This window comes from Mytilus californianus, unplaced genomic scaffold (assembly GCF_021869535.1).
Source record: "Mytilus californianus isolate M0D057914Y unplaced genomic scaffold, xbMytCali1.0.p SCAF_3, whole genome shotgun sequence".
Classification (NCBI taxonomy): domain Eukaryota; kingdom Metazoa; phylum Mollusca; class Bivalvia; order Mytilida; family Mytilidae; genus Mytilus; species Mytilus californianus.
In genome coordinates this window covers 75,028,683-75,049,947 of record NW_026262679.1, presented here as the reverse complement: position 1 = coordinate 75,049,947, position 21,265 = coordinate 75,028,683, and the positions used below count along the sequence as shown (strand labels likewise).

The following is a 21,265-nucleotide window of genomic DNA, read 5'->3' as shown; positions in this document are numbered from 1 at the left end:
CATTTTTACAGAATTTCTATTAAATAAAGATGAAAATCTTTTACTTTCATTCAGTTTGACAAGTTGATACCCTCAAATCATTCAGGGAAGTTGCCAAAGTTCAGAATCTACATTTACTGAATTCATCTCTTAGGCCCGAGAACACAGTTATTTCGTAGTGCATTTCTTTTAGACAAAAAAACGCAAATTAAAAAAATCTCACCTGCTCTATCCTAAAACAAAAAAGATTTTTACAGTGTAGTGTACTACTTTTGGGACAAATTATATCAAAATTATAGAAAAGTCTATTGGCTCTAACTAAAAACTGGACCAAATCACTACTTTACCTAAAAATTCATACCCCAAATTTGTTTACATCTAATTTCATCCCCTTCTTACTATCTTTTATATAAAATATAAAGAAATAAATTTGGAAGGTATATGAAAAAAAATTGAAAGTTACTTAGGATGACAACTGTGTCCCCGAACCAACAGAAAAGTACAAACAAGCATCATTGTAAAAGGACTGATACAAAAATAAATGACCAATATGAACAAGTAAAGACTAGTGTACCAGTAGGGTGAACATTTCTTGCTTCTTATTCAACATCTTTTGTCATTTCATGTAAAGTCAAATAAATATGTTACTTTCCATATACATGTAGAGGAAGGACTTTGAGATATTTTGCTTTTTAGTACTGTCAAGTTTCATATCCATAGGGGTGTTGTGCAGTGGGGGATCCAGAGGGGGGGGGTTCCGGGGGTTGGAATCCCCCCTTTTTTCTTGACGATCAATGCATTTGAATGGGGACATATAGTTGGAACCCCCTTTTATCCTGGGTTGGGAACCCCCCTTTTTAAACGCCCCTGTTGTGTCATGAATTAATATAATATTTTCTTTTTTTACATTTATATGCTACAAAGGTAGCATTATCTGTTTTCATAATGTACAAAGATATGATAGAGTGGTGTTCCAATGATAGTCATACATGTACATCATTGTCTCATTGGCAATCACACATCATCACCATATTGTTATACATGTAGGTACCTGTTGTTCAGTGGTTGTCGTTTGTTGATGTGGTTCATAAGTGTTTCCTTGTCCAGAGGGGGGGGGGGGGGGGTTCCGGGGGTTGGAACCCCCCCTTTTTTCCTGACAATCAATGCATTTGAATGGGGACATATAGTTGGAACCCCCCCTTTATCCTGGGTTGGGAAACCCCCCTTTTGAAAATGGGTGGATCCGCCCCTGTTGTGTCATGAATTGATATAATATTTTCTTTTTTTACATTTATATGTTACAAAGGTAGCATTATCTGTTTTCATAATGTACAAAGATATGATAGAGTGGTGTTCCAATGATAGTCATACATGTAAATAATTGTCTCATTGGCAATCACACTACATCACCATATTGTTATACATGTAGGTACCTGTTGGTCAGTGGTTGTCCTTTGTTGATGTGGTTCATAAGTGTTTCTCGTCTCTCTGTTTTTATATAGATTAGACCATTGGTTTTCCTGTTTGAATGGTTTTACACTAGTCATTTTTGGGGCCCTTTATAGCTTGCTGTTTGGTGTGAGCCAAGGCTCCATGTTGAAGGCTGTACTTTGTCCTATAATGGTTTACTTTTACAAATTGTGACTTGGATGGAGATTTGTCTCATTGGCACTCATACCACATCTTCTTATATGTAAACTTTTTGTAAAGAAGACAAATGAAGTTGAACACAAGATATTTATTTGCATTTCTTTCCATATGGTCTCTGCACAACTGCCACTGTACCATTTCTGCTTCAAATACAATAGAATTTAAGGAAACAGAGTCTTGTATTTGTTTTTAGCTCAATGATGCCACCATCACTTGCACAAAAAGCGCATACATCAAGTTTGGCATATGAACTAATATAATATGGTGTTTATATGTGAATATTTGTCTCTAACTTCAATAACAACTAACAAAATGAATGCATTTAGCTGTGCAGACTGACTGAGCCAGCGTTTAATATATATTTTATATATCAATACATATATGAAGTACAAGTACATTTCAAAATGCGAATATATATATATATAGAACAAATAAACATTTGAACAATAATAATAATAATAATTCTTTATTTAAAGAGGGTTACACAGTTAGCTATAAAACTAGTCTTCCCTGAGGCCCTCCAATGACAACCAAGAAGCAGAAAATGCCCATATCTCTATAAATGTATGCATATATCCGTCTTTAATGTAACCTCGCCGCCCAGGAAAAACCACAAAAACTTTACTAAAGAAAATTGATATGGGAACCTGTGTTACGGGTCAAGTGCAAGGCTCGTCACAGGACATTTATGCCGAACCTCATCAAAAACAAATATCAAATTATCTACCATTGAAGTTTAGTGTTGAACGTTTTTTTGTTTTTTCTTGGTCTTTCACCTCAAAGGATTTCGGGAAGATTCACATGAATAAATGATGTGTTGGATGTTGTCTGTGACGCAAATAATTTAAGCTGCATCTGTAAGAGAAACAAAAAGTTATGAATTTGTGCTTTGTTGGAGAACATTGATGTCATGGAAAAGCAGGCCCGTCTACAAGCTCAGAGTATAATTAATTGAATGTAGCTATTGCATGAACTGGCAGATATCTATATGCTACTCGTACTCATATGCTACAACTAAATCTAGCCATATTTTTCCCAATTACTACACAGGAATTCAGATAAATATATAGATATCCAAATTGACAATCAGAAACTGTACTGTCCTTTACTGAAAATATTTAAAAGGTTTCAGTTATTATTTATCAAGGAATCATTGTACAATTTTCAATTTACAGGCTATGTCAAATATATTTCCTGGTTATCAGACAATGACTTCTAAAAAATAGATGGAGGCAAATTAATTTTTGTATTTAATATTTTGCTGACTGTTTTCCTATGGTAATAGCGTGTATAGAAAATATATAAAACAATTATTTTTTTCCACAAATTGCACCTTTTGTAAACTACAGAAAACAGAAAAATAAATTTTCAAAATTTCGCTGTGGATTCTTCTTTTGTACAATTACTTGAAAGATTGACAAAGTTATTAATGTTTAAAAACTATTTAACTACAAGACTGAACCTAAATTTTGACACCTATAAAAACGTAATGTAGGATTGCTATGCCTGGTTTCTGCAACAAAATGTCACAGGCTTGACAAAATTCAAGGGCGTTTACATAATCTTAGTCAACAAGATTATAAATCTATGCAATGGTTCTTACCTAAAAAGGCAGCTCCAATGTCCATTCTAAACATCAATCCATACTGACGAGCAGTAATTAATGCTAGCCTGAAAATAAAATGCTTAGTCAATCAAAACAGAGGCTTTAAAGAACCTGTGTCGCTCACCTGAATCTTCAACAATAACCACTTCTTGGTTATAATTATCACAAAAGGACAATAACTCTATAAAGAGTTAACTGACAATTTCAGTCATGTTGACATATTTGTAGATTTTGTCCTGCTGATCATTTTTGCTTTTTAAAGTTTCTATCTATATTTGTATCCATTCTACTCTTTTCAAGATAATAGGCAAAAACTTTAAAAAAAAAATGGTAAAAATCATCTTTAAACGGAAAAAACTCCCAAGAACAGGTTGAATTAAGATTTAAGACATGGTGGCTTTTTTGTCAATCTTGTATTGCTGATCAATGTTAAAAATTGTCATTGAAGATCAATAACTCCAATAACTAGTCCTCTGAAGATTTCAGCCATATGACTTTTGTGCATATCTTGTCTTATTTTTATTAAAATTTCTCTCCATTTATTTTTGTTTTCAAAATAATAGATAAAATTGGAAAAAAAATTGGTAACATTTGACATTTAAGGGCAATAACTCCTTTAAAAATGTGTCTGACAGTTTTGACGTAATTACACATTTACAGCAGGTAGATCTCAATATTCTAACATTTCTCCAATTTCGTGGATTGAAGAACAATTGTATTTTTGTGGGTTTTGCTAAAGTTGGCATACAAGCCTATAGAAAATTTGTAAGTTTACATTAAACACTTTTATAAGTTGGTCACTTATATATCCACAAAAATTGGTATCCAAAGAATGATAATGAATCCAGAGTATATGGAAATAGGTTCTTAAGTTGTACTGTTACACCACTGTCCCAGGTTAGGGGAGGGTTGGGATCCCGCTAACATGTTTAACCCCGCCACATTCTGTATGTATGTGCCTGTCCCAAGTCAGGAGCCTGTAATTCAGTGGTTGTCGTTTGTTTATGTGTTACATATATGTTTTTCGTTCATTTTTTGTACATAAATTAGGCCGTTAGTTTTTCTCGTTTGAATTGTTTTACATTGTCATTTCGGGGCCTTTTATAGCTGACTGTGCGGTATGGGCTTTGCTCATTGTTGAAGGCCGTACAGTGACCTATAGTTGTTAATTTCTGTATCATTTGGTCTCTTGTGGAGAGTTGTCTCATTGGCAATCATACCACATCTTCTTTTTTATATATATGACAAAATGAGTAAAAGAAGATGTGTTGAATACATAAATGTGACAACATCCCAACAACACAAAAAATATGACATCCATATGATTAATTAAAATCTTTAATACATTAAGTCAAATTCTGATTCTGGTACTGATATGAAAAAAAAAAACTTTCTATCTCAAAATTTTACTTTTCATGATTTAAAATTTTTATTCTTGATCCGGGAAACCATATATTAAACTGATAAAATTCTTTTTTTGTGTGTTGTAAATGTGGAAAATAAGAAAAAAGATGTTACCTTATGTACTTTTATCACATATTTTTATTGTAATAGAACTTACATGTACCGATAGTGAGGATCAGCAAATTTTCTCCAAGGACTATCTCTGATGAAAACCAAACGTAATAAGTTAATATCAATATTTTCATGCAGGCAACATTGTTTTATTCAAATATTTCTTAGATTTCTGACGTTATCCCATGACTTTTGTATGTGATCATGTATGTTGAACAAAAAATATCCGACACTGTGACTCTGAAAAGAAATGTACTATCTCTGAACTAAAGATATTTGTAAACAATTTTTATTGTAATGAGCATGGTCTTCACTAGAATGAAAACTACATATAAATTATAATGAGTTATGATTTGTGTATTCCTAGTACAATACATAATTATAGGTATGTTTTAAGTTGGTATAATATCATTAAAATTATATGATAGTTCACTAGGCATTAAAAGTCACAATAAATCTAAAATTAAAGCTATATGGTGGTTCACTCTGCATTTAAAGCCACAATAAATTAATGATTTAAATATATAATAAAAGTTTAAAATTTGTTTCCCCCCTTTTTTACTAGTATGACACTTAAATGCTGGAATGTACAATTTGTTTCAGAATTTTTTGTTTACCTGGAGAACATATGTAAATGGGAAACACCTGCAATTAAGCCATGAAGGCAATTAATTAAGGGTATGAACATGTTTATAGAGACTTTGAAAAAGGGTAGGTACATGCAACTAAAGCTGCTATATAAAAATCATAATCACACCTGTTTTCTATATTGACCTATTGAACGAAAATGAAAAAATATGAGTAACATGCATATACTAGTAATGACAAAAAAGTTGTAAACAGTCCTGTTTAAACTAACTTAATTCTTGATATTTTAATGTGGCTCTTTATTCCAGGCTTGTGACTGGCAAGTTGTACTGTATTCATATTAATAAGCACCTTGGTTTTATTTAGAAATTAAAAATGGGGTATCTTATATCAATGAAAATGATAAAAGACGTAAATATTGGTCTGCTCTAGATGATGATTGTAAAGATAATTTTTAAAATAGATTTCCTGCATAATGAGGTAATATTATTTAATCACAAAATTTGTAGGAAAATCTAAGAGTACTATCACGATTGTGGGTGTTATGGTGCATGAAAATTGGTGAATACAGTATTACTTGGCTGCATTACCCACCTCCCTCCTCAATTTTTTTTTTTAATTTTCTTTTCTTTTTTCTTTCTTTTCTTTTCTTTTCTTTTCTTTAATTTTCTTTCTCTCTTTTCTTTTCTTTTCTTTAATTTTCTTTCTCTCTTTTCTTTTCATTTTTTTTCTCTCTTTTTTATAATTTTTTTTTTTTTTTTTTTTTTTTCTTTTCATTTTGTTTTCCTTTTTTTTTTCTTTCCTTTTTTCTATTCATTACATTTATGTACACAAAATAATGCATGTGCTTGAAACTTTTTTCTTTCTTATATAAATATATATATATATACATGTATGTACAGTCTTCTTAAACTTGTAGAAGATTTTGAACAATTGTTTTTAGAATCCCAATCTTTCAGTAGTTGTTTTGTTTGTTGATGCAGCGCATTTTTCGTCTTCATTTGGTTATATTTTCCAAGCAGTTTAAATCCAATAATCATCATTGCTCTCTCATACTGTTCAGTAAAAGACATGTTTTCCTGGATTTTCCGTTGCAAGTCAAACTTTTAACTTCTTCCGGTTCCTAGAATTGTATCAACCAGTGTTGTTATTTTTCTGGAAAAAATGATTTATTGATTTATAACAATAAAGAAGACTAATGATTTGTATATCAAACATAAGCTTTTATTTTATATATTGTATTGTTCAATGTTGATCATCTGCATATGGAATCATTTATATTGGGATATTACGACCAAAAGTCTAGTTTAGCTAGTGCATTCTCAGATAGTAGCCTGGAAACTCCAGACCAATTTAACAAAAAAAATGTTTTGGAGCAATACTTCATTTCAAACCCAATTCACATGCAACTGTGCTTTTATTTGTGTACATGTACTTTTATATAAGAGCACACATGGGCACTCGACTAGGATGTAATGGGGCTTGCATGTATTTTCTTGCAATCTCTTGAATAAACTGTTATCACAGAGATATGTCTCGCCTTTTTGTAATTTTGATAATGCAAATGTTGAAATTAAAATAGCAATACTTTAACATGTAAGTTATGCAAATATTTTCAAAGTCGATGAACCATGACTGAAGGTACATGGCTAAAAAATCTCCATGGAAATGAAATGTGCCAATGCTAATACAACTGCATACCAAATACCATTGACTTATTATAAGTCGTTCCCTTTAAACAAACCTAAACAAACATTAACTTGTAAACTATGTAAAAGTTTCAAAGTCAATGAACCATGATCAGGGGTGGGGCTATATAATCTCCATGGAAATGATACTTGCAAATGCCAATAAATTTGCATACCAAATATCATTTACTTAACATTAGCAATTTATCTTAAACTGATCTAATCACAAACTAATACATGTAAACTAAGCAAAAGTTTCAAAGTAAATAGACCATGACTGAGGGGGCGGTGCCAAATATTTTCCATGGAAATGAGATGTGCTAATGCTTATACAACTGAACACCAATTAACATTGGCCTACCACTAATGGTTCCCCTTGAACTGACCTAATCACAAACTAATACATGTTAACTTAGCAAAATTTTCAAAGTCTATAGACCATGACAAAGGGGGCGGAGCCAAATAATTTCCATGGAAATGAGATATGCCAATGCTTATACAACTGCATACCAAATATCATTGACCTACCACTAGTGGTTCCCCATAAATTGACCTAATCACCTAATCACAAACTAATACATGTAAACTATGAAAAGTTTCAAAGTCAATAGACCTTGACTGAGGGGGCGGGGCCAAATAATCTCCATGGTAATGAGATGTGCCAATGCTAATACAACTGCATACCAAATATCATTGACCTACCACTAGTGGTTCATCATGAACTAGACCTTATCACAAACTAATACATTGTTGACGCCGCCGACGCAGGAAACAGCATACCTATGTCTCGCTTTTTGACTCCGTCAAGGCGAGACAAAAGTCATACATAAACATTTAGAATTAGTAAAAATTGGGGGTACTTTTATTGTGGTTAAAAGTATCCCCATCTTTCCTTAAAATACATTAAGGGAACAACCATTTAACTTCAAGGGGGGGGGGGGGGGGGGTTATGGTTTTTGCCTTAAAAAAATATTCTGATCCTCAATTTGATGAAAAAAAATATTGTGGTCAAGCAGATGACAAAAAAAAAATATTCTGAATCCAAATTTTCCCCATACCTTAAAGATTAGTTTATTGTAACTAACTGAGTTTACCCTCTTTAAATAAAGAATTTATTATTATTATTATTATTATTATATGTTCAATTTTGAAAAAAATTATTTGATTGATAGCGTCAAAATACTATAAAAAAAATGTTGGCGCGCAAAAAAAAATTCTGACTTAGACAAACAACTGTAAACCCCCACCTTGAAGTTATAGAGGTATTTTAAATGACAATTTAGCACAAGCATTCGAAACAAAATGTATTTAATTTACTAGTATGATTAATCAATGATGCCTATTTGATTTTTCGAAAGAGGTTCTCAAGAAGATCAATTTTATGTTAAGAAGACAGCAATATTCAAACAGGAAACCAATTAGTCGAGTAATGTTTTGGTATTTAATACTCGGTACTACAGAGCGATACTCGAATACTCGATGACATCCCTACTATGTACAGATATATATTTACCTGTTTGTGTACATATGTTTATTGTGAATTCAGTTTCTTCAGGTTCCTGACAATCTTTCCAACCAAAAGGATCCAAATTTTCATCTGCATAATAAAAAAAAAAACTTAGGCCAAATAAAAATATATGTGTAGTTCCAGTTACATCCTCCAAAAAAATTGGGTCTGTAGGTCAACTTTGTTTTTTTTTTTTTTTGGAATGTCAAAATCTGGAAAAAAATCTTGTTCACTGAGTCTGATTCTGGTAATATACACACTCCTTCTGGAAGTTTGCCATTTTCTATATGTTTGGTTGTAAAATAAAAAGACATATTATGTATTTAGTTAATTTTTGTTGCATTCTGTTAAGAAATTGTTGCATTTTTAGCCGTAGTGGATACTTTTATTGGAAATTGATATGACTGAAGTCTGTGAATTTAATTTTAGAAATTCACATTCCATAAAATGGGATCGTTCAAAATTTATTTAACAGAATTAAAAAAAAGTACTAGGGTCGGTCTGGTAACCAGAACCACATATATATTTTTATTTTGCCTTAATTCTAACGGCAATCATGGCAATTGATCATATCTTAATTCAGGTAGGTTTTGAAAATTAGTATCAAAATGAAGGCAATAGTATGTGATTTAAAAAGAATTTTTGTTTCTGTTTGTTGTTAACATATAGTTCATTTTTTATGCCAGCACCAAAGTGGAAGGGGCATTAAGTGTTACCCTTGTACGTCTGTATGTACGTCCCAAAAGTGGGTATCGTTCTTCACTTTAGTTTGCCTCAACCAAATATTTTGAAACTTATACACAATTACCACAAAACTCTGATCAGCTTTGAATTTAAGTGGCATCACTTTTACTGTTCTAAAGTTATGCCCCTTTACAAATGGAAAAATTGCTGAATTTTTCATTTCCGTCCTCGAAATTAAGTGTGCCTCAACCAAATGTTAGTAGACTTATCCCAATGCTTATTACCGCAAAACTCAGATCAATTTCTAATTAGGGTGACATCACTTTTACTGTCCCTTTATAATGTTTTATGCAACAAGGGGCATCATCTTCTCCATTTATTTATTTTATTGCAAATTAGAACTATGAAAAAATAACAAGGATTTTAAGATTTTCAAACATGGCTTTTCAAACAATATGTAATAAAATTATGAAAAGATAAGTAGGGGTGTAAGCAGGCAAAATTGTAATGGCACTTCATGGATAAAACGAGATGATTCCGATTATCTGACAAAAAGTTAAAAAAAAAAAAAAAAGAGCAAACATCCTTTAGTATTGATGTGTTTACGACACTTGGACAAAGACCATAACCATATATCCCCTGTGGTGCAAGGTAGACAAAAAGAACTGACTAAACTCTTTAAAACTTTCAAGCCTAATGCACATTACATTCCTATCAATTTTTATTTTAAGATGAAAATAAATTTGTTTTTAACAGAGGAATTATATACTTACTAATATATAGCAGTATCAGACCACCAAGTTTTACTCTCCATCCATGAAAACAGTCACTGCAATAACCTAAAAAAGGAATTAAAATTAACAAATTATATATTTTACAAAAGTGTTAAATTGTTCGCCAAAAATCAGTTTTCCGACTTAAGATTAAGCATAGCATTAAAACCAGTTTAATATCTATAAAAGCCGGAAATACAAAACATGTTTTGATTTTGTTTCAACATTATTTTTTTTCAATAATTTATGAGTTATCTCCCATTGAATGACACATTCTTTCAGTTTGTTGTACTAGTCTCCCCCTGAAGATGAAATCTATCTCAGAATTTACTTTTCAAATGTTATAACATTTTATTCATGTTACTAGAAACCATATATCAAACTAATGAAATAACTCTTTCTTGGTACTTTGAATGTGGAAAATAAAAAATAAATGTTTGATCTGTAAAACTTTAACCTTAAAATTATCTTAGTGAAAACTGTGAAAAAAAGTATATTTATTACATCGGTTGCAACAAAGTACTGTGATTTCCAAGTTAAATAAAAATTGATGATAATTTCATTTCTCTGATTTTATATGCAACAATGAGTGTTGTCAAATAAGATATTGTGGATGATGTTGCATCAAAACAAAATTGAAATGTGTAGAAAGTTATTTCTTGTATTTTTGGTCAATGTAACACAACTAATCAAAGAATTAAAATATAGAAAAATATTCAACTTATGACCAAACAATAATAATTTACTCATACCTACATACATTTGTGAATTAGTGTATTGTTCCTTCAATTGACGAATATTTTTTTTTATATTTGAATTTCAAAATTTTGCGGTTGGTTCTTCTTATGTACAATTACTTCAAAGTTTGACAAAGTTATTGATGTTTGAAAACTTTTTAACCATAATACTGAACCCTAAATTTTGACGCCTATAGCAAAGTAATGTGAATTGCTATGCCTGGCTTCTGCAACAAAATGTCACATGTAAAATAACAAAATTCAAAGGCGTTTACATAATCTTTAATCAACAAGTTTATAAATCTATGCAATGGTTCTTACCTTAAAAGTCGGATTCAATGATCATTCTAAACTTCAATCCATAATGACAAGCAGTAATTAATGCTAACCTGAAAGTAAAATGCTTAGGTCAATCAAAATTGTTCAAACAGAGGCTCTTTAGAGCCCGTGTTGCTCAACATCATCTTCAACAATAACCACTTCTTGATTAAAATCATCACGAAAGGGAAATAACTCTATAAAGTGTTACTTGACACATTCAGTCACGTTGACATATTTTAGATCTTGTCCTGCTGGTCATTTTTTCTAGATAATAGGCAAAAACTGAAAAAACATGGTAAAAATCATCTTTAAACATCAATAACTCCATGAACAGGTCGACTGAAGATTTAATCTTGAAATTTTATTGTCTGGATTTATAAATTAAATTATTTTTATTCCCTCAAGTATTATGTTGTCTGGTCACTACTGTCAGTTCCAACTTGTTTTGCTGCCATGCTGCCCTATCTGAAGTTATAGGGAGTCATGCTGTGTTCCTTTGAATTGACAGGTGTGTCACTGCCTTTGAAGTTTGCTTCTCATGAATGGCTAATAAACTTTTTAGGCAACAAACAGGCAAAATTTTAACAGATGAGATGACTCTCAAAAAAAAACCAATAAAACAATTAATCTACAAATTGCACCGATTGTAAGCTTACATGATTTTACTTCTTTCAGTTTTTCTTACATCACAGAGTACAAGAATGTCTTAACACAGAGTAGGTAACCTATCAAAAAGTTCTATACTCTGGTAGCCATCATCATTGGTCAATTGCTCTTTTTGACTATATATCATTAACTTTTTTTCATTTTATACCTATATTTCAATCAGTAATGAAGACGTTTTTTTTATATAATCATTATTTCCAAATGTTAAGAGACTATTTGCTGTTATTATTAATTCAAAAATTAATGTGATGTTTTAATTCAAATCCTAAATTGCAGTACAAGTATACTTTCTTATTAAAATATATTTCATTAGAGTATGAATTTGATACAATTGAAAAAGAAACTTTGGACTAATTTGTAATAAATTTTCAAGCTGTTTCTCTAGGGAAAACTGATTTTATTACCTTAAAAATATTAACAGTTTAAGTACAATTGTAATGACCAAATACCTACATCATCATCTAGGCATCTACAATTAAATCATCTCCATGTCTAAGACTGTACTTTCGTCTTCTTCTCTCACGGTTCCCGTCTATCTGTAATACATATTCAAATTATTTTAATATCTATCAGACAACTATTCATCAATGAAAAAAAAATATACTTACTTATATGCACAGTCAGCTATAAAAGGCCCCGAAATGACAATGTAAAACAATTCAAACGAGAATACTAAGTATACTTTCTTATTAAAATATATTTCATTCGAGTATAAATTTGAAAAAGAAATTTTGGACTAATTTGTAATACATTTTCAAGCTGAAAAATCGACTAAATATGTAGATATCCAAATTGACAATCGAAAACTTTACTTTCGTTCAGGTGAGACTATTAGAGAAAGGGTTTCCAAATTGTCAATGTTAAGAGAATATTTGCTGTTATAATTAATTCAGAAATTAATGTGATGCATGTTTTAATTCAAATCCTAAATTGGAGTACAAATAAAAAAGAAGATGTGGTATGATTGCCAATGAGACAACTCTCCACAAGAGACCAAATGACACAGAAATTAACAACTATAGGTCACCGTACGGCCTTCAACAATAAGCAAAGCCCATACTGCACAGTCAGCTATAAAAGGCCCAGAAATGACAATGTAAAACAATTCAAACGAGAATACTAAGTATACTTTCTTATTAAAATATATTTCATTCGAGTATAAATTTGAAAATGAAATTTTGGACTAATTTGTAATACATTTTCAAGCTGTTTCTCTAGGGAAAACTGATTTTATTACCTTTCAGGCCGCAATTAAAAATATCTTTGTTTCCCCTTACCCTACCCACCATTTTGGAAGTGGGTAGGTAGGTAGGCTTTTTTTTTTTTTTTTTTTAGAGAAAATCCCTTAAATATATCTAACGTACAGGAAAACACAGAAAAACAACAAATTGAACTTTATTGATACCAAAACAACATACTGTATAACGCATAATGCATGACTAGAAGACCTTACAATTTCAGACTAGAAAATGTTTGTAAATATCAATGCCTTTGTGACTTAGAGTAGACCACATATAAATTGAGACACGGTTCTATATCTTTCTTATAGTTTTATTAATTCAATTGAAAATATAAAACCCCGAGACTGCTACCTAGTAACATGAGTAACATTCGATGCAAAAAATATGTACACTTGTTTTTCATTTAAGGAAATACTAGAAGCCACAAACCGTGATCCAAGCGAGTATGACTACGCCTATTAAGGCTTATTCTAGAAAACTATGAATTTATTTTTAACAATAAACTTTACCATGAAACCTTGGGCGTGCCTATGTGCGGATCAGCATTCGCTGAGTTAGCAGACCTTACAATGTTTGTTAATTCTTGAACACATTTTACAATGCTTTCAACACAGAGAAACAAAATGATAATGATAGTTGAAGTTCACCTACGAATTTTCCTGTAATGAAACAATATTCTTAGACACTGTCATAATTATACAAAGGAGAAAGATTCTTTAATGAAGGCATAGTATGATACAAGACATTAAAACCAATATCAAACCAACTGAAACATATCAATATCTGCACAGACACTGCTCACACCCAAAAAGTGTTTTCATTGAAAGGATTTATCAAGGGTGAAGTATTGAGGTATTTCAGAAACACAAGCAGCAAAACTGATCTTAAAAAAACAGTAAGAAGCTAAAACGAGGATATCAAATATCTGAAATCAACGATTTTTTTTATCAAACACAAAATACAGAAAGGGAAACCTTGCTAACACATCGCCCAGCGAAACGGGAGCAACCGCTAGTAATGTTAACAAAATTCAACCCATCTATACAGAAACTAAAAATATAATAATGAAAAACTGGCATCTTATTTCACAAAACCCTGAATGTGTGACCATATTTAATCATCAGCCCATTATAGCCTATAAAAGACATAAGAACTTACAAGAACTTTTATCAAAGCATTAGCTGGTATAGTCATCTCGACTTTTCACAACACAATATGATGCTGAGCTCGAAAAAAATCAACTACTATTTTATCCAAAGACAACTAGTGTATGGTCCAATATCACATACGAAATGAAACAAAATAGCACGCCAATATACAACTTATTGAGTCAACCACTGATAAAGGCAAACTCAGGGATTAACCACAAACACGACAGAAACACCGGGCCTAACATTTAAGCTCAAGGGTGAGCTTTGATGCGCAATCGTAACTACTCGACCATTCTCGCTACGCATTTTGTTATTGGAGGCGTAGCTAGAATGGAATAGTAGTTAAGATTGCTTGGATGCATTTATTTAAAACATTATTCCATTCCAATTTCAGTATCCTTGCATACGTTGTTTACCCTTTGCTGCAAACACACGGGCGACAATGATTTCGCGGAATGTTGAAAATACGGACCATTCAAGGAAACGAAATTAAAAAACGAACTTTTGAGCGAAACGAAAAAAAAAACAACAACGTGATTTTCGAAAAAAATTATTTCAGTCGGCGGATTTTTAGAGGGTCGGTCGGGTAAGGGGAAACAAACTTAATTTTAATTTTGGCCTCAACTATTAACAGTTTAAGTACAATTGTAATGACAAAATACCTACATCATCATCTAGGCATCTATAATCAAATTATCTCCATGTCTAGGACTGTACTTTTCGTCTTCTTCTCTCTTGGCTCCCGTCTATCTGTAATACATATTCAAATTATTTTAATATCTATCAGACAACTATTAATAAATAAAAAAAAAATATACTTACTTTCCGATGCATATGTTACCTGTCCTGACGTAAATATCCTGGGGCTGGTATCTGAAACAAAAACAAAATAAGTTCAAAAATATTGAACCAAATATAAAACTTAAAAAATTGGCTACTTTAATTTTTCTTTTCTTTCAAAATATCTATAAAGAAAAACTGGCATTAATGGCAGCCATCATCATTGCTCAATTGCTCTTTTTGACTATATCATTAACTTATTTTCATTTTAAATCTATATTTCAATCAGTAATGAGGACGGTTTAATGATATAATCATTATTTGCGAAATTAATGTGCGTGTCAAATTATCAGAAGTTGGTGGCTAACCAAAACAATCTGATGTTTACATTTTGAACAGAAATGATTCAAATTCAACTGAATTTCAAACAACCTAAATCAAGTCATATTTTCCAAATTACTTTAAAAAAATCGACTAAATATGTAGATATCGAAATTGACAATCGGAAACTTTACTTTCGTTCAGGTGAGACTATTAGAGAAAGGGTTTCCAAATTGTCAATGCTAAGAGAATATTTGCTGTTATAATTAATTCAGAAATTAATGTGATGCATGTTTTAATTCAAATCCTAAATTGGAGTACAAATAAAAAAGAAGATGTGGTATGATTGCCAATGAGACAACTCTCCACAAGAGACCAAATGACACAGAAATTAACAACTATAGGTCACCGTACAGCCTTCAACAATGAGCAAAGCCCATACTGCACAGTCAGCTATAAAAGGCCCAGAAATGACTATGTAAAACAATTCAAACGAGAATACTAAGTATACTTTCTTATTAAAATATATTTCATTCGAGTATAAATTTGAAAAAGAAATTTTGGACTAATTTGTAATACATTTTCAAGCTGTTTCTCTAGGGAAAACTGATTTTATTACCTTTCAACTATTAACAGTTTAAGTACAATTGTAATGACAAAATACCTACATCATCATCTAGGCATCTATAATCAAATCATCTCCATGTCTAGGACTGTACTTTTCGTCTTCTTCTCTCTTGGCTCCCGTCTATCTGTAATACATATTCAAATTATTTTAATATCTATCAGACAACTATACTATTAATAAATAAAAAAAAGATATACTTACTTTCAGATGCATATGTTACCTGTCCTGACGTAAATATCCTGGGGCTGGTATCTGAAACAAAAACAAAATAAGTTCAAAAATATTGAACCAAATATAAAACTTAAAAAATTGGCTACTTTAATTTTTCTTTTCTTTCAAAATATCTATAAAGAAAAACTGGCATTAATGGCAGCCATCATCATTGCTCAATTGCTCTTTTTGACTATATCATTAACTTATTTTCATTTTAAATCTATATTTCAATCAGTAATGAGGACGGTTTTATGATATAATCATTATTTGCGAAATTAATGTGCGTGTCAAATTATCAGAAGTTGGTGGCTAACCAAAACAATCTGATGTATACATTTTGAATAGAAATGATTCAAATTCAACTGAATTTCAAACAACCTAAATCAAGTCATATTTTCCAAATTACTTTAAAAAAATCGACTAAATATGTAGATATCCAAATTGACAATCGGAAGCTTTACTTTCGTTCAGGTGAGACTATTAGAGAAAGGGTTTCCAAATTGTCAATGCTAAGAGAATATTTGCTGTTATAATTAATTCAGAAATTAATGTGATGCATGTTTTAATTCAAATCCTAAATTGGAGTACAAATAAAAAAGAAGATGTGGTATGATTGCCAATGAGACAACTCTCCACAAGAGACCAAATGACACAGAAATTAACAACTATAGGTCACCGTACGGCCTTCAACAATGAGCAAAGCCCATACTGCACAGTCAGCTATAAAAGGCCCAGAAATGACAATGTAAAACAATTCAAACGAGAATACTAAGTATACTTTCTTATTAAAATATATTTCATTCGAGTATAAATTTGAAAAAGAAATTTTGGACTAATTTGTAATACATTTTCAAGCTGTTTCTCTAGGGAAAACTGATTTTATTACCTTTCAACTATTAACAGTTTAAGTACAATTGTAATGACAAAATACCTACATCATCATCTAGGCATCTATAATCAAATAATCTCCATGTCTAGGACTGTACTTTTCGTCGTCTTCTCTCTTGGCTCCCGTCTATCTGTAATACATATTCAAATTATTTTAATATCTATCAGACAACTATTAATAAATAAAAAAAAATATACTTACTTTCCGATGCATATGTTACCTTTCCTGACGTAAATATCCTGGGGCTGGTATCTGAAACAAAAACAAAATAAGTTCAAAAATATTGAACCAAATATAAAACTTAAAAAATTGGCTACTTTAATTTTTCTTTTCTTTCAAAATATCTATAAAGAAAAACTGGCATTAATGGCAGCCATCATCATTGCTCAATTGCTCTTTTTGACTATATCATTAACTTATTTTCATTTTAAATCTATATTTCAATCAGTAATGAGGACGGTTTAATGATATAATCATTATTTGCGAAATTAATGTGCGTGTCAAATTATCAGAAGTTGGTGGCTAACCAAAACAATCTGATGTATACATTTTGAATAGAAATGATTCAAATTCAACTGAATTTCAAACAACCTAAATCAAGTCATATTTTCCAAATTACTTTAAAAAAATCGACTAAATATGTAGATATCCAAATTGACAATCGGAAACTTTACTTTCGTTCAGGTGAGACTATTAGAGAAAGGGTTTCCAAATTGTCAATGTTAAGAGAATATTTGATGTTATAATTAATTCAGAAATTAATGTGATGCATGTTTTAATTCAAATCCTAAATTGGAGTACAAATAAAAAAGAAGATGTGGTATGATTGCCAATGAGACAACTCTCCACAAGAGACCAAATGACACAGAAATTAACAACTATAGGTCACCGTACGGCCTTCAACAATGAGCAGAGCCCATACTGCACAGTCAGCTATAAAAGGCCCAGAAATGACAATGTAAAACAATTCAAACGAGAATACTAAGTATACTTTCTTATTAAAATATATTTCATTCGAGTATAAATTTGAAAAAGAAATTTTGGACTAATTTGTAATACATTTTCAAGCTGTTTCTCTAGGGAAAACTGATTTTATTACCTTTCAACTATTAACAGTTTAAGTACAATTGTAATGACAAAATACCTACATCATCATCTAGGCATCTATAATCAAATCATCTCCATGTCTAGGACTGTACTTTTCGTCTTCTTCTCTCTTGGCTCCCGTCTATCTGTAATACATATTCAAATTATTTTAATATCTATCAGACAACTATTAATAAATAAAAAAAAAATATACTTACTTTCCGATGCATATGTTACCTGTCCTGACGTAAATGTCCTGGGGCTGGTATCTGAAACAAAAACAAAATAAGTTCAAAAATATTGAACCAAATATAAAACTTAAAAAATTGGCTACTTTAATTTTTCTTTTCTTTCAAAATATCTATAAAGAAAAACTGGCATTAATGGCAGCCATCATCATTGCTCAATTGCTCTTTTTGACTATATATCATTAACTTATTTTCATTTTAAATCTATATTTCAATCAATAATGAGGACGGTTTAATGATATAATCATTATTTCCGAAATTAATGTGCGTGTCAAATTATCAGAAGTTGGTGGCTAACCAAAACAATCTGATGTATACATTTTGAACAGAAATGATTCAAATTCAACTGAATTTCAAACAACCTAAATCAAGTCATATTTTCCAAATTACTTTAAAAAAATCGACTAAATATGTAGATATCCAAATTGACAATCAGAAGCTTTACTTTCGTTCAGGTGAGACTATTAGAGAAAGGGTTTCCAAATTGTCAATGCTAAGAGAATATTTGCTGTTATAATTAATTCAGAAATTAATGTGATGCATGTTTTAATTCAAATCCTAAATTGGAGTACAAATAAAAAAGAAGATGTGGTATGATTGCCAATGAGACAACTCTCCACAAGAGACCAAATGACACAGAAATTAACAACTATAGGTCACCGTACGGCCTTCAACAATGAGCAAAGCCCATACTGCACAGTCAGCTATAAAAGGCCCAGAAATGACAATGTAAAACAATTCAAACGAGAATACTAAGTATACTTTCTTATTAAAATATATTTCATTCGAGTATAAATTTGAAAAAGAAATTTTGGACTAATTTGTAATACATTTTCAAGCTGTTTCTCTAGGGAAAACTGATTTTATTACCTTTCAACTATTAACAGTTTAAGTACAATTGTAATGACAAAATACCTACATCATCATCTAGGCATCTATAATCAAATAATCTCCATGTCTAGGACTGTACTTTTCGTCGTCTTCTCTCTTGGCTCCCGTCTATCTGTAATACATATTCAAATTATTTTAATATCTATCAGACAACTATTAATAAATAAAAAAAAATATACTTACTTTCCGATGCATATGTTACCTTTCCTGACGTAAATATCCTGGGGCTGGTATCTGAAACAAAAACAAAATAAGTTCAAAAATATTGAACCAAATATAAAACTTAAAAAATTGGCTACTTTAATTTTTCTTTTCTTTCAAAATATCTATAAAGAAAAACTGGCATTAATGGCAGCCATCATCATTGCTCAATTGCTCTTTTTGACTATATCATTAACTTATTTTCATTTTAAATCTATATTTCAATCAGTAATGAGGACGGTTTAATGATGTAATCATTATTTGCGAAATTAATGTGCGTGTCAAATTATCAGAAGTTGGTGGCTAACCAAAACAATCTAATGTATACATTTTGAATAGAAATGATTCAAATTCAACTGAATTTCAAACAACCTAAATCAAGTCATATTTTCCAAATTACTTTAAAAAAATCGACTAAATATGTAGATATCCAAATTGACAATCGGAAACTTTACTTTCGTTCAGGTGAGACTATTAGAGAAAGGGTTTCCAAATTGTCAATGTTAAGAGAATATTTGATGTTATAATTAATTCAGAAATTAATGTGATGCATGTTTTAATTCAAATCCTAAATTGGAGTACAAATAAAAAAGAAGATGTGGTATGATTGCCAATGAGACAACTCTCCACAAGAGACCAAATGACACAGAAATTAACAACTATAGGTCACCGTACGGCCTTCAACAATGAGCAGAGCCCATACTGCACAGTCAGCTATAAAAGGCCCAGAAATGACAATGTAAAACAATTCAAACGAGAATACTAAGTATACTTTCTTATTAAAATATATTTCATTCAAGTATAAATTTGAAAAAGAAATTTTGGACTAATTTGTAATACATTTTCAAGCTGTTTCTCTAGGGAAAACTGATTTTATTACCTTTCAACTATTAACAGTTTAAGTACAATTGTAATGACAAAATACCTACATCATCATCTAGGCATCTATAATCAAATCATCTCCATGTCTAGGACTGTACTTTTCGTCTTCTTCTCTCTTGGCTCCCGTCTATCTGTAATACATATTCAAATTATTTTAATATCTATCAGACAACTATTAATAAATAAAAAAAAAATATACTTACTTTCCGATGCATATGTTACCTGTCCTGACGTAAATATCCTGGGGCTGGTATCTGAAACAAAAACAAAATAAGTTCAAAAATATTGAACCAAATATAAAACTTAAAAAATTGGCTACTTTAATTTTTCTTTTCTTTCAAAATATCTATAAAGAAAAACTGGCATTAATGGCAGCCATCATCATTGCTCAATTGCTCTTTTTGACTATATCATTAACTTATTTTCATTTTAAATCTATATTTCAATCAGTAATGAGGACGGTTTTATGATATAATCATTATTTGCGAAATTAATGTGCGTGTCAAATTATCAGAAGTTGGTGGCTAACCAAAACAATCTGATGTATACATTTTGAATAGAAATGATTCAAATTCAACTGAATTTCAAACAACCTAAATCAAGTCATATTTTCCAAATTACTTTAAAAAAATCGACTAAATATGTAGATATCCAAATTGACAATCGGAAGCTTTACTTTCGTTCAGGTGAGACTATTAGAGAAAGGGTTTCCAAATTGTCAATGCTAAGAGAATATTTGCTGTTATAATTAATTCAGAAATTAATGTGATGCATGTTTTAATTCAAATCCTAAATTGGAGTACAAATAAAAAAGAAGATGTGGTATGATTGCCAATGAGACAACTCTCCACAAGAGACCAAATGACACAGAAATTAACAACTATAGGTCACCGTACGGCCTTCAACAATGAGCAAAGCCCATACTGCACAGTCAGCTATAAAAGGCCCAGAAATGACAATGTAAAACAATTCAAACGAGAATACTAAGTATACTTTCTTATTAAAATATATTTCATTCGA

The 21,265-nt window shown here is 30.8% G+C and overlaps 1 long non-coding RNA gene across 37 annotated transcripts in view; it reads right to left on the bottom strand.

Moving 5' to 3' along the window:
* Positions 1-21,265, bottom strand: part of LOC127733270 (uncharacterized) — a 266,208-nt gene that overhangs the window by 58,790 nt on the left and 186,153 nt on the right. For 6 of the 37 annotated variants that reach the window (XR_007997011.1, XR_007997006.1, XR_007997002.1 and 3 more), the window contains exon 3: positions 9,991-10,056. The exons of 17 other annotated variants lie outside the window; for them this stretch is intronic. This is a non-coding gene — a long non-coding RNA (uncharacterized LOC127733270). Of the gene's footprint in view, positions 1-6,070; positions 6,494-8,539; positions 8,624-9,990; positions 10,057-11,048; positions 11,117-12,167; positions 12,252-21,265 lie in introns of those variants that run through there. 14 more of the 37 variants (XR_007997021.1, XR_007997022.1, XR_007997023.1 and 11 more) reach the window with 8 other exon arrangements.